Source organism: Callorhinus ursinus, unplaced genomic scaffold (genome assembly GCF_003265705.2).
Source record: "Callorhinus ursinus isolate GAN/ISIS: 27379988/994484 unplaced genomic scaffold, GSC_fseal_2.0 scaffold4, whole genome shotgun sequence".
NCBI lineage: Eukaryota > Metazoa > Chordata > Mammalia > Carnivora > Otariidae > Callorhinus > Callorhinus ursinus.
The window spans coordinates 48,785,502-48,806,761 of NW_027397066.1; the positions used below are offsets into that span (position 1 = coordinate 48,785,502).

General features: G+C 40.3%; 1 protein-coding gene and 1 long non-coding RNA gene across 5 annotated transcripts in view; one reads left to right on the forward strand and one right to left on the reverse strand.

Moving 5' to 3' along the window:
- Positions 1-1,009: 1,009 nt before the first annotated feature.
- On the reverse strand, positions 1,010-19,067 carry LOC141372609 (uncharacterized). Its single transcript, XR_012377930.1, has 3 exons — positions 18,948-19,067; positions 14,006-14,105; positions 1,010-1,236 (listed from the first exon to the last, which is right to left on the reverse strand). It is a non-coding gene; the product is annotated as an uncharacterized lncRNA (long non-coding RNA).
- The window catches only part of ADGRL3 (adhesion G protein-coupled receptor L3), a 790,703-nt gene continuing 786,462 nt past the window's right edge, over positions 17,020-21,260 (forward strand). For all 4 annotated transcript variants that reach the window (XM_073891741.1, XM_073891740.1, XM_073891744.1 and 1 more), the window contains exon 1: positions 17,020-18,447. The gene's annotated coding sequence lies outside the window, so the exon portion shown is untranslated. The remainder of the gene's footprint in view (positions 18,448-21,260) is intronic.

Here is a 21,260-nt window from a genome sequence, read left to right on the forward strand (position 1 = left end):
TACTGCACCCCCATGACAAAGTGTGAAACAGAGGATCTGGAGAACCTGAGCCCAGATTCCCGACCCACAGGAACTGTGATGTAAGACATAAGTGTTGTTTTTAGTCTCAATATTTTGGGGTAATTTGTTATATACAGTAATAGATAATGAAATACCTGATTGGTAAACAGTAAGAACATCATTCTTTCAAAAACTGGGATTCTGATGTAGACTAACTCACTAGTGGAAAAAGAAGAAACAACACAGGTTTACTTGGATTTCTTCTTGTACTTTCCTCTTGGCTAGGCTCAGTTCCTGCCCCCCCCCCCAAAAGCACAGAACTGGTAAATCAGGAATTTTCCTTTTTTTTTTATTTTGCGCTTTTAGTTCATAGACTATTTAAATTGTGCTTGACTATCCCTTACCCCTCTCCATGATAATACATCTAATATTTCCTAATGGGATTATCTTTTCCATTAACTTTAAGAAATACTTTTTAATAATATTGCTATTATATCAGTAAAATTCATATAGATCATAGAAAATTTAGAAAATGCAGGTAGGTAAGAAAAGAATATAAAAATCACCTGAATCATATAACCCCGAGACCTATCATGAGCATTTTATAATTACTTAGGTACTCTGGTTTTAAACAATTTAGGAATAATAACAGATAGATACAGAGAGAGAGAGAGAAAGAGAGAGAGCACTTTCTATTGTCAAGTATTTTTCTAAGCCCTCCATACATATTAACTTACTCAATTTTCACAAAGACCCTCTATTATTGCCCCTGTGTTACAGAGAAGCAAACTGAGGCCCCATATTCAGAAACATCTTTTTTCTCACTGAGCAAAATGACCTAAAAGTTATTACTTTGAAACTTCATTACACCATTTTTTGGAAACTTCTTAACACATCATTACACATATCTCACGTGATTACTTTTTAACAAAAGCTTTCTAATGACACACTTTGTCACACTCATAGGTTTGGATAAATGATGAAAGAATAGCAGAAAGTCTGACAAATCTTTAATCACTGCTTTTAAAATGTACACACATTTCTTTCATCTCTGCTTAAAGTCAGTCCAGAGGTCAGCATTTCTCAGAAGTTACCCTGGGTCCAGCTGCTGGAGAAGAGCATAGATCTGTGTTAATGTCCCATGCTGTGTGATCAGGATGAAAGGGGCCATTCTGAGGTATCTACTGACTCCTTCCTCCATCACCTTAGGTTACATCTCCTTACGCTTTATGAGATCTGGAAAACACATGGGCATAATGTCTTTATTAAGTTCAGAGAATAATAGAGGAGCCAGAAGGTGATTTAAAACCTGGGAGATAGCATATTAGGAACTCTGGTATTCATCTCAACTGCCAGATTCAAGAATCAGTGAAATGTCAAATCAAACAGCATTTTACAATACCTGTGACATCTCTGCACTGAATGAAAGTTGCCAAATACACTTACTACATTGTATTCTGTACCTTGAGATAAAATATTAAATACATATGATACATGTAACCCTTTGTGATTATAAGATCTTTGTGATTATAAGACCTTGATTCCCGGGTGATGCAAGAAAAAGTTCACTTTTTATTACCTATAAATAAAAATAAATATATGAATATATTGAATTAAATAATCTTCCAAATATGCAATAATAGTAACATAAATATTGTTATAATATGCTATATATTATATATGTAACTCTATATTACTATAGTTTGGCCAGTAAGACTGTTTTTTAAAATTTAATCTTCATGAAACAGAAACTTGTCTGTCTTCTACACCAGTCTATCCCCTAGAATACCTTTGTGCCAGGTGCATACATTATATGTATTCATTCATTTAATAAATACATATGACTATATACTATTAATAATAAGTAAGCTATAGAGAGCCTAAGTAGCTTATTCAGGTTCACATAACAGCATACATGTGTTTGAAATTCAAGATTATTCCTAAAAGAATCCACTACCACCACCACCACTGAGTAGGGAAAAAAGGTCATAGTGACAACTTATGCTCTGAAAGTTACACAAGTCCCTAGGTCTACCCCGGAAGTATGCCACTAGGAAACATTTCACCCACAAAATTTGAATCACTGTCAAGATCCATATCTCTCTCTGCTTCTATTACAGGTGTTTTTGCCTCCAGCATAGACTGTGACTCCATAAAGAATAAACTTCATGTCTTCTTCATATTTGTTACTATGTAACTAGTATAGTGCCTTGTACATAGTAGAGACCCAGTAAAGTTCTGATGAATTGAATTGCAGAAGGGCAATTTGTTAGTGGCACACCTAATTTGTAGAAATGAATGCCCTTTTTATTGGATAAGGCAGAATATAAATGTATACATACAAACATATGTATGTACATATGCATACAGGCTGACCTAATCTACTATCAACATAGCATTAAATTCCAAACCGAACTAAAGGGCTATAAAGCAATGTTTTCTTCTAACTTTTTGGAGAGATAAAAGAATTTAAAATGAAACCAGATTATCCAACAGCAAAAGAAATGCCTGCTGTGTGTTAAAGCTGGCAGTGATGGGCATGAATCTCAAAGTAGACATAGATGCTGTGTTGTAAAAAGCATCTTGAAAGGCATATAGTAGGGGAAAAGGCAACCAACTAAAATATGGGAGAGATAACAGGAACAGCCCAGGCAAGTGGTTAGCATTAATATAAATACACACCCGCACCTTCTGCTAGAGTTCCTTAAAACCATTAACATGCATATGTGTGTACAATATACGTGTGTACATACAGGTGTGTGTGCATACATATACATAACAACAAACAGATGGAGAGAGAGGCTCACATTCAGAACTGGGGCTCCCTGGCCAAGGGTGACAAGACCCCCTGTGTAGATCTGGCATTCAGAAGGAGGGCTCCAATCTGGGAAAAAGACAGACTGTAGAAAAACTTTGTCAAAATAAAGAAGAGCTCCATTCCTAGAGGAAATAAGATATGAACACATGTTGTCAAGCACAAAAGAGTAAATCCGTTGTCCCAGCCATTCCAAGTTGCATACAAAGCAAGACAGGAATTATTAACTTAAATTGAAGAAAACAAGACAGAACCAGACTTGAAGCAAAATTGATGAATTGTTTAAATTTCTCTCTTCTCTGTCTCCTTCAGTCTCTTTCTCATCCTTTTTCTTTTTTTCTTACTTACCTTCAAAAAGAAAGGGCAGTCTCTTACAAATTAAGGTCCCACATGACAAAACCATAACATCATTTAAACAATGACAACAGAGAAGTAATGATGGGAACAATAATCATCCCAGACAACGAAGTCTAGGGAAACTACTGCTATTGTGCACAATACCAAATGCTTATCTTTCAGGCATTCAAAGCAAAAGGGAAATATAATAGGATACAACACTCTTAATAGCTAATAAGGTAGAAAACCAAATTATCAGGGAAGAGATATTTCCCTAGCTCTGAAATCTGAGAAGAAACATTGCATGGGTCTACATTGGGATGTCTTTGAATCACACAGATAGTATTATGATAAGTTCTTTCAGGAGGACAAAAAGAGAAGATATAAAGAAACTTTGGATGAGTAATGAATTCATAGGAGTAAGATAGAAAATAATCAGCAATGCAAGTGAAGATGAGGCTTATAAGACTAAAGGAGACAGGCAGAAATAATTAATCACAAAAGATAAAGAAGCATAAAGAATATAAAAGTATAATCATTTTCACAATTGACCTGGACATGACAAAACACAGATGTAAAAATGAACTAAAATTCCATGGACCAATATCTGTCGCTATAAATGTCTATATTTTCCCTGGCAACGTATTCATTATTTTCATATAGGTTTCCCTGACAGATCATTATGATTTAAAATTCTTATTTTTTAAAAGATTTTATTTATTTATTTATTTATTTATTTATTTATTTATTTATTTAAGAGAGAGAGCATGAGGGGGAAGGGGTAGAGGCAGAGGGAGAAGCAGACTCCACGCTGAGGAGGGAGCCCAATGTGGGGCTGAATCCCAGGCCCATGGGATCATGACCTGAACCAAAGGCACATACTTAACTGACTGAGCCACCCAGGCACCCCTAAATTTCTTATTTTTTTTTAAAGATTTTATTTATTTATTTATGAGAGACAGAGAGAGAGAGAGAGAGAGAGAGAGAGAGAGAGGCAGAGGCAGAGGGAGAAGCAGGCTCCCTGCCGAGCAGGGAGCCCGATGTGGGACTCGATCCCAGGATCCTGGGATCATGACCTGAGCTGAAGGCAGACACTTAACCGATTGAGCCACCCAGGCGTCCTAAATTTCTTATTTTAATGTAGTGGCGACTGAATTAAAATTTAAGCTACTTTATAAAAACTCATTATGTTATCTCTCAATATCTTGTTCTAAAAGCTTGCTCCATTCCTAAATATCATATTACTTTGTAGAGTTGATTTTCTGTTCATGTGAGAAAGAATGTAAGTTTTGGAATTAGGCAGGTTTAGGACTGAATTTCACTCTAACTTATTGGCTGTTTGACCTTGAGCCAATTATTCAGCCTTGGCCTTTTTAATTTATAATATGAAGTAAATAAATCTTATATCTCTAAGTTGTTGTTATTATTGAAATCATGTCCCCAGCAAAGTTTTAGGCAAGTAATTAGATAAATAAATAATGGGTCTATCTTCTGCTATGCTCTGACAGGGCTGGGACTCCATATCTTGAACAGGTAAACGAAATACATAGATGTCAGGCAGTAAAAAAATAAACCTTCAAAGGAAAGAATTTTATAAATATTTATATATGAAAACAACCTTAAGAAAATCACCCGATGTCTATAGTTTTTAAATTGTTTTACATTCAACAGTTTATTCATTGAATATCTATTAATATGAAAAACATCATGCTGGGTGATATACGTACTAAAATAAATTGTACATATTTCCCTAACAGTTTAAGGGAGGACAGACATTTGTAACTAAATATTGAGTATTAGTCAAGTTCTAAGGAAAACACATGAGATTGCTGAAAGTAGAACAAATGGGAAATTTCACAGTAGTTCCAAAAAGGGTAAGGAAATAACCATGAAAATTCCTCATCAGCTGTAAATTTGAATATTCTGCGTATTAATAAGTGTATGCAGCACTGTAATGATTTTTGCCTCCCATGAAATGACATTTCCTCACAAAAGGGTGTAGTGGTCACATTTTATCCTAAGAAATTCATAAGTTCCAAGATTCTTCAGTACAAAATAAGCAATATTTATACCCCTGTAAGTTTAACTTCGGTTTTCCCAAATCAAATTGAAGGTCTAATCTCTCCTTTTCTAATAAATACGAATCAAATTTAGTCATTTTCTTGTCTTTGCTCTACCACCTGAGACCCACCAGTTTTCAAGGAGTTTTTTTTTTTTTCATTAAAACAAATCTCTGTAATATGGCAACCACACTAGTTTAGTTTTATAAAATTATTTTAAGTGTTCTCCTGACTTATTTTGTTACTTAGAAGATATTTCAATATTATGGTTTATTTCAAGGTACTAGCAAAATTTTTTCTTATAATTGTTTAAGTTTTTTTTTAAGTTCAAAAAAATGTTTTTCATAATATTTGTAATAACTTTCTGATAGAGCACAGAAGTTTACAGAGCACCCTGAAGGGATCCAGGGGAGTAATTCCTGCAGCTCACTTACCATCAGCTACCCATGGTTCCCAAGAGTTGTGTAAGGTTGGAGTCCTACGGTGAGTTTAAAGATTGGTTGGCCTCTTAGAGAATTATTCTTGAAGTTTTAAGTACTGAAGTGGAAATAACAGTACATTCTAGGTTAGGCCACACAAACCTATTTTACAAAGGGAATGGAAAACTAATTCTAATGGAAAATCAAAATGATATTTTTAAGAGTCTCATGCTCTACCGACTGAGCTAGCTGGGCATCCCCTCAAAATGATATTTTTAGTTACTCATGTATTCAGCAAATATTTATTAAGCATTGCTATATGCCAGGCCCTGTTTTACTTGCTGGGGAAATATCAATGAGAAAAACAGACAAAAGTCCTCATTCTCCAAGAGTGTACATTCTCTGATGGGGAGACAGTTATAAACCCAGGGCCACGTTATCCATCCATTACACAGAGGGCCTAAGGCCCACAATCTTCCTAGGGGCCCACAAAAATGTTTTAATTTTAATTTCTTTTAAAACCAGGAAAAATTTTAATATTATAATAACGCATCCATCCTGGATTATATTTTTCTCTATAACAATGCAGCCATAAAATATAATTTTAAATATTTTTTATGGAGGAAGGGGTCCATTAAGGCAAAAGTGCCTTGAGACCACTGAAGTCATACTGCAAACTAATAAACACAATGAATAAGTAAATTACATAGTATATTAGAAGGTGAGACGTTCTATGGAGGAAAAAAGGAAGGTGATAGAGTTGTATGTAATAATTAAAATTACGTAAGGTTGTATGTAATTTTAAATAGAGTATGAGAGAAAGCATCACCAAGAATTTGTGCACAAATTAGAAGTAGATTAGGTAAAGGGCCATGCAGAGATGTCTAGGTGAAGAACATTCTGGGTAAAAAGATAAGCAGATGAAAAGCCCTGAGGCGGGGGTGTGGCTGGCAAGTGAGGAAGCAACAAGGTGGCTCTTATTATTATGGCTGCAGCAAAGTGATCTCTGGGGAGAGGAGTGGAAGATCAGGCTGTGCAGGCTTCAGGGGCCAGAATGGGTAGTGCTTTGCCAGCCAATTCCAGTTGATTCTGAGTGATAGAGCAAGTGGAGGATTTGGGGCAGGGTCACTGTTATGAATTGAATTGTGTATTCCCAAAAGTTATGATGGTGTTGTAATCCCAGGTACTGGTGAATATGATCTTATTTGGAAATAGAGTCTTTGAAGATATGATTAAATTAAGATGAGGTCACTAGGGTGGGCCCTAATCCAATACCATCAGTGTCCTTACAAGAAAAGGAAAATACCATATGAAGACAGAGGCACAGGGAGAATGCCATATGATGACATAGGCTGAATTTGCAGTAACGCAGCTGCAAACTGAGGAATGATAAGGACTGACGGCCACTGTCAGAAACTCAGAAGAGGCAAGGAAGGATTCAAGGAGGCTCAGAGGGAGCATAGCTCTGCTGACATCTTGAGCCCCAATTAACTTCTAGCAGAACTGTAAAACTACAGATTTCTGTTGTATTAAGCCACCCATTTTGTGGTACTTTGTTATAGTAACTCTAGGAAACTGATATAATCACTTAGTTCTAGCAACATCTCTCTGGCTGAGTGTGAAGAATAAACTAAGCAAGGTCAAGGATAGGAATGAGGAGCCTATGTTAGGTCAAGTGTCCTGGGAAACATATTCTAAGACAGAGGATTGCAAACAAGGGATTTATTCAGGGTACTTTCAGGAACAATATAGTGTGGGCATAGGGTGGGGGGGGGATGAGAGACTCGGAATTGGGCAGAGGGAAAAATGGAAGAGCAGTAGAGCCCTCAGGCAATCCAGTGAGGCTCACTGAACTTGGGATGGTTCTTTGGAATCTTGAGGAAATGGTCCAGGAAATGGGCCCATTGTAAGTAACCCTGTGAAGCTACTGAATATGGGTTGATCTCTGGGGAGGGAACATAATTTTGAAAAAGACATCTCCCTCCAGCAGAGAGAGGAAAATACTTGAGGGACTCATCTACGAGCAGTCTACATTCCTCCAGCTGTGGAAATGAATATTTTGGTCCTAGGGAGAAGGAAAATGCAAGGTGTTTCATAGCATCCCCGAAAGAGGTTATTACATTTATAGAGAAAAGATTCAAATAGCATGGGAAAACATAGGACTTAGAATATAATACATTGAATTCTGGTTGTGTAAGTAGTGTAGGTGTGTGTGTGTGTGTGTGTGTGTGTGTGTGTGTGTGCTAGCAAGGATCTTCCATTTGAACAGGACTCTAAGTTTGTAATACACTTAATTTGGTAGCCACAATAAACTAGTGTAGGTAGGACAGATATTTTAACATGCCAATTTTACTGATAGGGAAAATAAAGCCTAGAAATATCAAGAGACTTGCCCAACACAGAGTGAGTCAGTGGTAAGGACAAGACTGAAAATACAGTCTTCTGAATCCATGTCCTGAGCTCTTTGTATCATGTCATACAGCCTAAATACTACTTCAGTTATGTGGCAGTGATTGGGCTACATAATTCTGCATATTCTTTCACAATTTTTTTTTCCGAATCATGAAAAGAGTGTATGGCACAAACTGCATAGTTGTTTATAAACTTACATCAATTTCTTCCTGGACCAAAAGCTAGAGCATATTTGCCAACCTCCTTTACAGTTGGGTGTGGCCATATTATTGAGTTCTTGTGAATAGAATCTAAGTGGACATGATAAGGATCATGCAAGCCCATAAATAAAATGCTAAGAAGTCACTCTTCTTCTTTGTTACCCATGGTCTGCCCAGTACAACCTCAAAAGCCTTATGTTAAAGGCTTATATATTGCCACCCTCCCCACTCTTCATGTTATAGTCCTGATCCAGGACTTTAGAGATCCAGGACCATTAGACAATCAGAGACACAGTATGCATATTTTAGTGTAAGATGTACAGTATAGGTTTGGAACCTTATTTCATAACATTTCACATAAGTATAACTAGTATATCTCATTTAAATCTAATATTAAATAACTTAAGGTAAGAATATACCAAGCTGTCGGCATGTATACATTCAATCTTTTCATCATTTGTGAGATAAATTAGAAGAAAATTATTATTCTATTTTTATAATTGTTAAATCTCTGAGAGAGAGAGAGCACTTTGGATAATATAAATAGATAAGTAAATACAGAAACAACTAAATAAAAGCAAGCTTCAGATTTATACCATTCCAATTTAAAAACACACTAGAGAAGGAGGGAAAATTTCTCTATTCCAGTGTTCACATAAAAAAAAATCACAGGAAAGTATTCTGAATAGCCAGGCTTAAGTCATGTGGCCATCTGTAACAAATCACTGGGGGAGAGCCTGTTACAGTGTTTGATTTGGCCTGGATCATGTGCCTTCCCTGTGTGAGCTGGGTACCAGAATGTTCAGATCATTACCAGTATATAAAGTGAAGAGGGAAGGGACACCCAAGGAAGAGGTATACTATTTCCAGAAGTGCAAAGAGAGAAATGACCAGACAAAACCCACTGATAACTACTACAAAGTTGTGTGGGCTTCATCAAAAAGAAGAATGTACTATAACACCACAAGGGCTGTTTTCCAGTTAAGTACAGAAATGCAGCTGGATATCAGGAAAGAAATAAAACCAGGTTCCAGAAAGCCATTCAAAATCTCTCTCTGTAGTTTACCTACACTCCTGTCTGTACACCTGTTTTATGCTTCTTTCTGCAACTTAGTCTTCTCGTCACTTCTGCTGGGTGGCTAAAAGCGAGTTTAGCTAATGATAGACTAGTCCATGTCTCTCCTCAAGAGTGAACCACCTCTGATTCCTGAATTAATATGGCAGAGAAAAGAGGGCCACTCCACAGCTTGGTCACCCACATGACCTACTCAGAGAAAGAAACAATGACTCTCTCAAGCCCAATTCCAACTTCCCTAGGAAGAAGACTTGATTAGCTTGTTTATCAAGCAACTTACCTCCCCACCTCCCTCATCCATCGAACTGTAGCTGAGAAGGAAGTTTCTCTTTGTGAAAACTTGCTTTTGGGATCTCTTCCAATGTAGGCAGAGGGTTAGTAAGATAAACTTGTCTAAATGGTATACACTACTGAATGTTTAGCCTTGAGAAAGTTATTATACCATCTGAATCTTAGTATCATTACTAATAAAGTGGGCATAATACATTTGTTGCTGGTTTCTTCTTCGGAAGATTAGACTCAGGCCACAGAAGATGATGATCATTACTTTAAATAAGTTATAGTCTAAAATTAATCCACAGAAAAAATTAGTCGTACTTTATTTATTCTGAACAAAAAAATGTTATCTTCTAGCCTGATAACTAATTAGTCGATTTCCAAGCTCTATTACGGTCTTTAATGCCAGTGATTTTTTTTTTCATTTGATCTAAATCATTAGCCCAGCAACAACAAAAAAATCAAATGTACTTTAAAAGCAAGAGATTTGCCAATATCGTAAGGCCATTACAAAGCATGCTATAATATAAAATGATCTCAAAAGAGTTCAATTTGTTTTGAGCAATGGCTGTCTATTCTAGTGAAGGTGACTAATTTGAATTTGATGGCTCTCATTTAGATGTATAACTTCTATTAATACATAATCTTAATAGAATGATAGATATATTAATCTGACATAGTTTAATAGATATGCCTTACGTATTTGATAATATATATTATATAACACTTGTCTTGAATTATTTCATTCACCAAACGTTTATTGAATATCTACTATGGGCCTGAGGACTGTATTTCCAAGTAGGCAATAACCATTATTTTTCCTACCACTTTTCATTTTGCTTTTATAGGAAAAGAGGTGAGGTGTATGATTGAAGCAGATACCAGAAATGAGAAAATCATCTAATTGGGAGTACTGCAAAAATAATGTGACCACCATTCCCAGAAGAATAATGCAATATGCCTTCTATGAGCTCAGCTTTCCGGAAAATCCAAGAGGCAATCTTAAGGGGAACCTAATTTCCTAGGTATCACCATAACACAGATTGCACGTTAGAACTATAACAACATGTCCATACAGAATTTTCCCCTTCTGTACATCTTGTTTGGGAGTTTATAAATAGATGCAAAAGAAAAAAGAACTTCTGATTAAGGCTATTTTTTTAAAAAATCTGACTGCATTCTTCAGGAAATTATTGCACTAGGTCAGGTTTAAGTAGCACCATATAGAAGAAAATGTGGCCATAGATAGCTACTGAGCCTCCTCCATCATCAGGGATATATATTTTTTCTTTATTTTTTTATTATTATGTTATGTTAATCACCATACATTACATCATTAGTTTTTTTTTAAAGTTCCTGTTTTTGTTTGTTTGTTTGTTTTAAGATTTTATTTATTTGACAGAGAGAGAGAGACAGTGAGAGAGGGAACACAAGCAGGAGCAGAGGGAGGGGGAGAAGCAGGCTTCCCGTGGAGCACAGAGCCCGATGCGGGGCTCGATCCCAGGACACTGGGATCATGACCTGAGCCGAAGGCAGATGCTTAACTGACTGAGCCACCCAGGCGCCTCCATCATTAGTTTTTGATGTAGTGTTCCATGATTCATTGTTTGCACATAACACCCCGTTCTCCATGCAGAACATGCCCTCTTTAATATCCATCACCAGGTTAACCCATCCCCACACCCCCCTCCCCTCTAGAACCCTCAGTTTGTTTACAGATGAATGGATAAAGAAGATGTGGTATACACACACACACACACACACACACACACACACACACACACACACACAGGAATATTATGCAGCCATCAAAAGGAGTGAAATCTTGCCATTTGCAACGATGTGGATGGAACTGGAGGGTATTATGCTGAGCGAAATAAGTCAGTCAGAGAAAGACATGTATCATATGACCTCACTGATATGAGGAATTCTTAATCTCAGGAAACAAACTGAGGGTTGCTGGAATGGTGGGGAGAGAGGGTTGGGGTGGCTGGGCAATAGACACTGGGAAGGGTATGTGCTATGGTGAGTGCTGTGAATTGTGTAAGACTGTTGAATCACAGACCTGTACCTCTGAAACAAATAATACATTCTATGTTAAAGAAAGAAGAATAAGAAGATGGATTCTGAGAATCGGGGATATATTGAGACTCTTTGCATCATATAGTCGGAAAAATCCTAGAGAATGATTCTGATTAGCCAAGCTTGGGTCAGCTGACCTTGCCTGGACCAATCTCCCATGGCCAAGGGATAGGTACAAAGCCCCACCTCCCACATCTGTAAGAACCATTCTCAGAGAAAGGGGATTAATTATGAGTTAGGTATCTGCTCTTTGTGTCTCCTATAGTCTTAAAGGAGAGGGCTGATGAGCAGAGCCCAACAGAGTGGCAATGTTTTACAAAGGAACCAAAAGTCTATTTCCTTCCTTTTCAGAATGTGACAGTCATTACTATCTCTGGTTGGCCATGATATTTTCATTTATAAAGCACAAGCATATTTGTCTTTATAAGAAAACAGTATTGGGTTTTTGAATATTCTCGTATTTCTAGAATCTAGAAACTAGAATCTAGACACTATGATGTGATGCTTTTAAGGCAACTATGTTTGTGTGAGTACTGAATACTTCTGTAAGAGCCAGTGTTTAACATTTATAGTCAGTGGCTGAAAGCATTTGGTGTTGAACCTAATTTGCAGTTATGAAAGGTAATTTAATTGTTGGGTCTAAGGCAAGGTAGTGGGGAAAGTTACAAAAAATAAATAAAGAAGAAGCTTGTTCCTTTCAGAGTCTTCCAGAATTGACATGCATGTTTTTAAGCATTAGAGAAATTATGACTCAGAGTTTTAAGGAGTCTCTTCCATTGGTGGGGGGGGAGTCAGGATGTGGAAAAAGTTAACCACTTAATTAGGAAAAGCTGTTTTAAAAAATATCTAGATCTAGATTTACCTTATCTCTATCTATAGATAAGCTTCCAGGTCATTTAGAATGTAGAAAATACACCGATCGTCTTTTGGATTGAAAAAGAATAAGGGTGAACTGCTTGAGGCAGGAAAGAATAGATGATACCAAATTATCAGGGCAATATAATCTGGGTAAGATTTTACAATCTTCTAAAATGGGCCTTTGATGTGTATTCCAGGGAACGGAGAGCATCACCAGGCACTTCTTAGAATTAAGCTATCCCATAGGGCAATCAAATATGTTGATGGTCTATATAATATAAATTTTTAGAAAAGATTTTATTTATTTATTTGACAGAGAGAGACACAGTGAGAGAGGGAACACAAACAGGGGAAGTGGGAGAGGGAGAAGTATGCTTCCTGTGGAGCAGGGAGCCCCCTGTGAGGCTCGATCCCAGAACCCTGGGATCATGACCTGAGCTGAAGGCAGATGCTTAACTGACTGAGCCACCCAGGTGCCCCAATATATAATATAAATTTGAATCATTATTCTAGTGAACACAAGACCCCTTAGAATTCTAATCATGCCATGGCATACTAGGAATCTGAGTACTAAGATTTGCTACCTGCTTTGCAGATGTAATTTAACTCTGATTACCTTGATTTGTCAGTCTATCTAGGCTCAGTAGCATTTCAGATATTAACTGTCCGCTGATATTTGATCGGGTATTAGAGAGTTCTTTTTTGTTTCTTTTTTTTTTTTGATGGCAAAAGCCCAGTAATTTGAAATTTTGTGAAAGTTTACCTCTGGTTGAACTGAAAGGTCATTTCATGTGAAGGTGACATTGTCTAGGGTCTGCATTAGCCCCTTATTTGGTTACTGAAAACCTAATGTATGCAAAACTCAGTTCAAGGTGGTGCACAATGTTAAGTTATAGACTGGGGAAACGCTAAATAATGAAAGAATCTGGTTTTCAGTTGGACACAGGATTGCCTGGAATAGTCAATGTTTCCCACTAGCCTTGTAGCTAAGTGTTACCATCTCACCATTTTTGAGGGTGAAGTGAAAGGAGAATGGTGTGTGCAACTTTAGGAAAATGTCCTTGGGTGTGAGAATGTTTTTACCTTCCTCCTTTTCTTCTTTACTTCTGTAATGTAGCATGATTGCTAAAACTGAAATTGGGAACAAAGGTCATAGGTGGCGAAGCAAGAAGATAAAGGTGTCTTTTACCCCCAGGGTGCTTTGTGGGGCCATAAGAGCCCTGGATCACCAAATGCTAAACTTTTCACTAGAAAAAGTAATAAACTTCTATCTTGTTTAGGTTGCTGTTATTTTGTGTTTCTGTTGCTTGCAGCAAAAATGAATCCTCACTAAAATAGAATATATGGATCATTTTAAAAAATATTTTTTGCTTTAACCAACATTTTTTCCCACCAACTAAATAACTACCAATCCAATCAGATAAGGGGTCTTTTACTGAGCATGAAGAAGTTCCCTCTGAATATATACATACCTTACATACTCACTCCCCTTACATAACAATTATGACTGAGATGTATATCATTGTATAAAATCCTTGTCCATACTTCTGTTTATTTCTGTAGAAGTGGTATCTGTAAACAGAAAGACTGGATTAATGACATACATATTTTATAAGTCAGTTGACACATATCTTCAACTTTCTTTCCAGAAAAATACATCAATGTCTGTTATTAGCATAAGAGTAAGCCTGCTCAACGTATTTTTTTTCGAGTTTAATAGTAGGGCACTGTTACTTTTCAGCTAATTTCCTGGGCAAAACATGAAACATGATAGATCTTGTAATTGTGTATATTTTTATGCATGGGATTTTTCTGTTTGTGTGTGGGTGGGTAAAGGCAGAGTATCCTTCCTTACATTTATTGGTTATTTATTTGTATTTACCTATTCTGTGAACATTTTATCCATGTTCTTTTCCTAACTTTTACACTGTTGGACATCTTAGTGTATTTATTAATTTGAAAGAGTCATTTGGTCAGAGAATTTTACTAGTTATTAAAATATTTTCATATTAATTATCCTATTTGATTGGATATTCAGCTTAAATTTGGGGGTTTCTTTTCCACATTGTAAATACTGATTTTTTTTCAAGTTTAATAGAGCTAAAGCCAACCATGCCATCATTTTCAAACACCACTCTCGCACACAGCTCTACCCTGTATAATAGCATCATTGCTCAAATATCATGCGATCTTGTCCCTGAGAAGGTGTTAAATATAGTTGTATAGCAAAAAAGGCACAGAATTTACTTGATTTTATTTTTCTAGAAGGTTCACCTTAGAAAAATATTGGCAAGAGTCATGGATTTCCTGGCAATAGAATAGGATGCTTTATATCTTAAATATAAAAGACTACGCCTATCAGATTAAAAAGGATTTGGAAGCATGAAGTTTGAGCCCAAAATACAGTTGCTGCTGTAAAAGCCACTATATTGACATTTGATTGTGTGTGTGTGTGTTTTTTTTTACCTATTCTTTTCCTTTACCTGCTTTTCTTAGATAGCTGTGAGTTATTTTTTACTCACTTCTTTCCCTTTTTTGGTTCTTCTCATTTTTCTGTTTGTAACTTTATTTGTGGTCAATTCTTTGGTGAATACTCTCAGTTAGTTATTTAACTTAATATGCTTACTTTTCAGTTACTATGTCTCATATTTAATTACTTATTTAAATTAATACGCAGTTTTCAGTTAGTATATTTTATATTTTGATATATTAATTTTCATTTTAAATTAGTTTGAATTCCTCTCCCATATCCTTCCAGACCCGTCAAGATAAGACTGATTCTAAAAATTGGTCTGTAGGTACTATTTATTTATATTTCTGCTGCTATCACTAATAACACTTAATGTCTATACAGAGTCATTCATTCCACATTTTGCTATTTTATTACTTTTCCACATATATCCATTTGGGAGATGAACTGGGTAGTTTCCATTTTTCCTCCTTTTGTCACGATTAGCTAGAGTCTATTTCCGAGATTATTTAAGTAACAAGTGACTTCAGATGTCAGTTTATATTTTCTTTATGTATTCAGGGGAGTTTGTGGATGCCTTATATTAGGCAAATTCAAGTAGCCTAATTTAAGTGTGTGAACGAACATCTGGCTGGTCAGAATTCAGAAATATCAAGAAATTCCCCTCCAAATTTTTTAAAAAAATTACAATGTGCAAAGTACTGTGGATAAATAATAATTTTATGTTATACAGATGATTAAAATTTGGAATTAGCATTTAAGGAAGATCCTATAATCTGAGGAGATCTATAGACAAGCAACTCCTTATTTTAAATGAACAAGAAAAAAACAGAATGAAATAGGTGTTTTCGTAGATATACCATCAAAGTGCTATGGGAATATAATGAAAGGAGTGATTATTTTAATTGGGGTTGGTGAGAAAAGGAGCATTCTGGAGCATTCCGCACTAGAATTGAGCTTTGAAGAACGAATGAAGATATTGATAGTCACTTGTGTTGGGTACGGTCTGTTAATTCTAATGAGGTTTTAGGTTCTTCAGATGTACTGAGGTTGATTATACTTCCCAAAGAGCTCTGGAAGGGCATTTGATCATCCTGAATATATACATCCAAATACAATTTGGATATAATAAGCTTGTTGAATGCATATAATAAATCTTAGTTTCTCTCATAATTGTAATTCGAATTTACTGATACAGAAAATAACACCTTAGTCTTTTCAGATCATCAAATTTTAGAGCAGGAAGAGACCTTATAAATTACCTACTTAACCCTCTCTCTCATTACAAAGAAAGCACACACGGGCTCAGTAATGGACCAAGGTCACTCAGTTAACTTGAGCAGACTTTCCCCTCCATCAGAAGGCATTGCTTTGGAATTGGCACCCTTCTATATCCATTATGGTAATTTTTACTGATTATGAAATAAAATCATTAAATCCCTATGTCCGAATAACAGAGGATACTTTAAAGTCTGCGATGAACTTGCACGTTGAGGTAAGTTTGAAGGAACATAAAATGGACCAAAGGCAGAAAACGCAATGGGACTCGGTACCTGCATAATGAAAATATGGAATAATCTGCACTTAGAAAAAGAGACACTGGCAGGACTTTCAGTCTGACGTTTACTTACCTGGGGTGGAGTGGAGGAAAAGAAGAAGGGAGAGAGGGAGAGAGGAAGGGAGGAGAGGGAAGAGAGACAGAGAGAGACGAAGAAAGAGAGAGAGAGAGAGAGAGAGAGAGAGAGGGAGGCACTGCGAGACTGAGGGAGAATCGTGCCTCAAAGCCAGGAGAAGAGGTACCCTTTGTTTGACAAACCCTGAAAGGGAAGCCTCATGTAGCAGCCCTCTCATTCCCACCTCCAAGCGTTTGCCGAGCAGCTAGGTGGAGTCCGCGCGGCGGTGCCCGAGTGCACTCCAGATCCGGGTTTTACGTGCCACCCTCATCCCCCCCGCGCGAGCCCCCTCCCCGGCTCTCGGCGATCTTGGCGCTCGCCAGCCCGCGGCTCATTCTGGCCTCGGCTCGGGCCCCGGCTGCGTCCTCCGCGCGCAGGCTGCACGGCCCCCGCGCGCCCGCGCTCCGACCGGCTCTCGGCGCGTCGCCGGGTCGCCTGCTCGCCCGGCACCGCTCCCCCCAGTTCCCAAGAGCGGGGATGCAGACGCTGCCGCTGGTCCGGGTGGGCGCCGCCGCTGCCGTTGCTGGTTTTTCCCGGACTGCTCGTTGCCTCCGCTCCGACAGCTGCTGCTGCTGCTGCCGCCTGTGACTCGCCCCCTCCCCTTTCTTTCTTCTCTTTTTGCCTCCGTCCTCTTTCTCCGGGTGTGTGCGCGCGCGCGGATTGCACGGTTTGCTTTGGCAGGAGCTTGCTCGTGTGTGCGCGTGTGTGAGTGTGCGTGTGTGGAGAGCGCCGGAGCCTTGCTCGCTCTCGGAGAGTCGAAGAAGAGAAAGAACCGAAGAGGCGGCGGCGGCGCGGAGCTCGGGGCCGCGCGATGAAGCTCCCACATGCCCTCAGCTGCCCGGCCCGGCCGGCGAGCTAATCCGCCACCCCTCGGGCTCCGGGCTCCGCGACCCCCGGGACGCAGCCCTCAGCGGCCAGGCGCCCGCTCCGCCCGCGCGCCCCCACCGTGCACCCGGGAAGGAGTTTGCGTGGCCCTCGCTCCGGCTCTCGGCGCAGGCTGCGGGCGCGAGAGGAGACCCTCCGCCGGGGGAAAACCTCGGGAGAAGGAGGCGGGTTTGGCGGAGAAGAAGCCACCCCAGGCTCTAGCGGCTCCCCCTACCTATTCCATTGCTCCCTTTCCCAAGCGGAAAGGAGAGGACGACGAAGAAGAAGAAAAAGAAGGCGAAGGGGGTGGGGTGGGAGAACTGGATATAAAGATCGGCTGGGGGGATGGTGGAAGATTTTTGGTCTCTTCAGCAGCGTCTTTCCTTAAGCGGCGGCAGCAGCAGCGGCGGCAGCGTCCGCAGCAGGAGCAGGAGAAGCAGCCTCAGCTATGACTGCCGCATGTTACTAGCTGCCGCTTGGGTCTCGGCTGCTGCCGGAGACTGAGCCCGACTCCGAAGTTGTGCAACTGTGGACTGGGAGAGACATTTGAACCCTCCTCTCTCTTTGCTCCGTTTTTGCCCCCTTGGTGTGTTTGAAGCGAGAACACGTAAAGGAAGACAAACATTTGGTTCTTTTTTTTTTTTTTCCCCGACCTTTCTCCAAGGCTGTGTAGTAGAAGAAAGGGGGAAGGAGAGACTTTCTGTTGTTTCTTTGGCCGGGGTCTCCACCCTCCTGCTGCCTTCTCTGCGCTTTAGTGTCATTCTTTTGCCGCGTGTGGTGGGGTGTCTTCTCTGGGGCCGGCCGGTCTTTTGCCCCGGGTTCCATGGCTGGATTGTGGAAACTGCACCCGGCTGCAGGTTGTTGAGCAAACTGATGGGACGATCTCAGGGACCGGCGGTTACGAAAGGTAATTTATTCTTCTCACTCTTCCTAATAGTGGTGGCCCTGGCCCGGCGCAGGCGGTGGCGTCCGCGGGGAGGGCAACAGAGGGGGTGCGGGATTCACGCACACTCACCCACCCACTCACATACACGCCCGCTCACACACTCATCCGATCGTGATGCGGGGTGGGAAGGGAGCCTCCTGGCTGGTGGGCACTGGGGTTTGGCACGGGTTCGAGGTTTTTCCAGCAATTGGGCGATTTGGCGGCGGCCGAGAGGGATGAAGGGGAGAGCAGACCCGGTACATTCACAGTCCAACACGCTGGGAATAGGAACTGGAATTTCCACCCCGTGAATTTTCCCTCCTCCCACCCCCCTTGGCGGGGGCTGAAAACAGACCAGGGGGCGCCTTCTCTCCACCGGCCCGAGCTGGTGCCGCTGGAGGCGGGAGCGGGTTGGATAACCGACAGGGACCGGGTGAGAGCTGGACTCTGGGGTGATGGGGACTGAGGGGCGGCGAGCTCACCGCGATCCTTCCTAGACGCCTGTCTGGAGCATCCATAGGGGCCGCATTTGCCCAGGTCGCGCCCCTGAGTCGTATAGCCGTGCTGCCTCTTCGCACCCCGCCCGTTGTGTCCCCTTCACGGCAGTTTGTTTAAGAGCTGCTTGCCCAGGCTTTGTTAGGCGGTTTTGGTTGGAGGAAGCTGCTACTTTCGTGGGTGGCCCGGGGCGGCGCGGTGTTGGGAGTGGGCACGGGGCGGGGGACGGTGTTGCACGAATCCGGGCAGCCGGGATGCCAGGGCGGGGTAGGAAGAGCATTGGTGTCCGCGGTCGACTGGGTTACAGGTAGGAGGGCAGGCGCCTGGGAGCTTCCAACCGGAGAAGGGAACGCTCCGGCTGCAGCGGAGTGTCGGTGCCACCGCGCCCCCGCCACTGGTCCCCTGTCGGAGCTCAGAGGCTAAGCGTGCCCAGGCCCCCAGCTATAGGTGGGTGGGTGTATATGTAGGGGTGGGGGCGACCTCTGCTACCAGGGTCAGTTGGCTGTGCGGTCAGCGTGTGCGTGACAGTATGTGAGCGTTCCTGCGCGCTCGGGGGCATGGCCGGGAGGTATTTGTGGGGATGGTAGAGCTGATGCTACTTGAGCTGAGCTTGCTTATCGAAATCGCCTGGGATCCGCTTAACTAGAAAATCTGGTTTGAGGAGGCCGCGGGGCCCCATAGGGGATGCAAGGAAGCCTCACAGTGTCCCCTCTCCCCAGTGAGGAGCACTTCCGCGAGATGCGTGCGGCGCGTGTCTCTGGTGCAGCGCTCGATGCACCCCCAGATTGGCCCTGATAAGGACCAAGGGATAGAACAGTCATCCCTTGAGCAGATTGAAATAAGAGTCAAGCCAGCGTAACCCCTGGTCTCTGGAATTCTCCGGTCACTTCCCTCACTCTGATAGAAACGTGCACTGCTTTATTTATGGCCAGAGATATCACAGCAATTGGGCGAACTCTAGGTGTGTGAGCCACCTCTGGGTGTCTCCTCCCTGTGCCTGTGTGTGATCCTGCCTGCGGTAGTTGGAGCACATTGTAAACAACGGTGTAAGCAGTCCTGCCGCACTCTCCTTTAAAGCTCAACCTGGTGGTGTCTGTCCTGTTTACTTTCCTGGGCGGATTACTCACTAGGAAGTGTAAGCCTTCTTGCACCTCTCATTTTACATCCTTGCAGCCAGCTGCTGGGGAAATGAAGAGACGCATAGACTCTGGCAGGAAGGAAAAACTGCCTTCTGTGTTTTGCTCTGAAGTAAATAGGCGGTCTGCTAATTTACTGTCATATGAGCTATTGGCACTAAAGAATGTCATTGTAGAATCTACAAAGAAACACCTCTTTAGTAATTTTTTACTTGAAGAATGTTCTTCATTTCCCTATGAGATTAAACAGAATTTAGCCAGATTTCCCTGATAACGTTTTTCAATCTGTAATGGTACTAAATGACCTGGAGTTCTGGTGCCCAGTTTGTTTGTGGATTACAGATAGAATTGTCAGTTCTTTTATAGCAGCACCAAGAGGTTTTCAAATAATTTGTGTAGGAGCTAAAAGGATATTTGTGTTGAAATATCTCAGCTTTGTTTCACTTTTTTTTTTTGTAATCAAAGCAAGGGTTAAAAAATATACAAAGATAAACAGTTTTTAAAAAGTTAAAAAGCCAAACTGCTTTCCAGTTTCAAAATTAAAAGCTATTAAATTCCTTAGTTGTAGATTAGCTTTGACTGCTTTGGATTTTGGTGCAAATGACTATGTTCTATTTTGTTTTTAAAAGTATAGCACTGTAAATGTCAAATGGTACTTATTTTCCATGTACTATAATTTCTAGATTTCTTTTTTTTTAAGATCTTGACTTCTTGAAAAAGCTTAGGCTGAAAAAGAAAGGAATACAGAATCATTGCTACCTGACTTTGATTAAGTTATATTTTTATGCGCTATTGCTAGTGGCTGTCATCTTAATAGAAAACTTAGAGAACTGTGATTTAATGTATGAGAATCTAGCTTCATATATTTGTTTCATTTCTAGAGGATATGTGTTATGGTCTTTATACTTGTAAATATTTCTGAAGATTAAAGAATACTTGTCCTCTCATTTTAGAAGATCTAATCGCAATGATTCCCAGTCCTTACATTAGAAGATTTGATCAGATCTGTTCTTTGTTTCCTAGCAGCATGTGTTTCCTAGCAGTCATACATTCCACAGGTCCTGATGTCATTAGAACTGTGTCTGTCAATGTATTGTGCTGTCTTTAGCTGAAGGTGAATGTGTCAGAGTGCTTGAATGCCATTCCATAGCACTTCTGTATCTC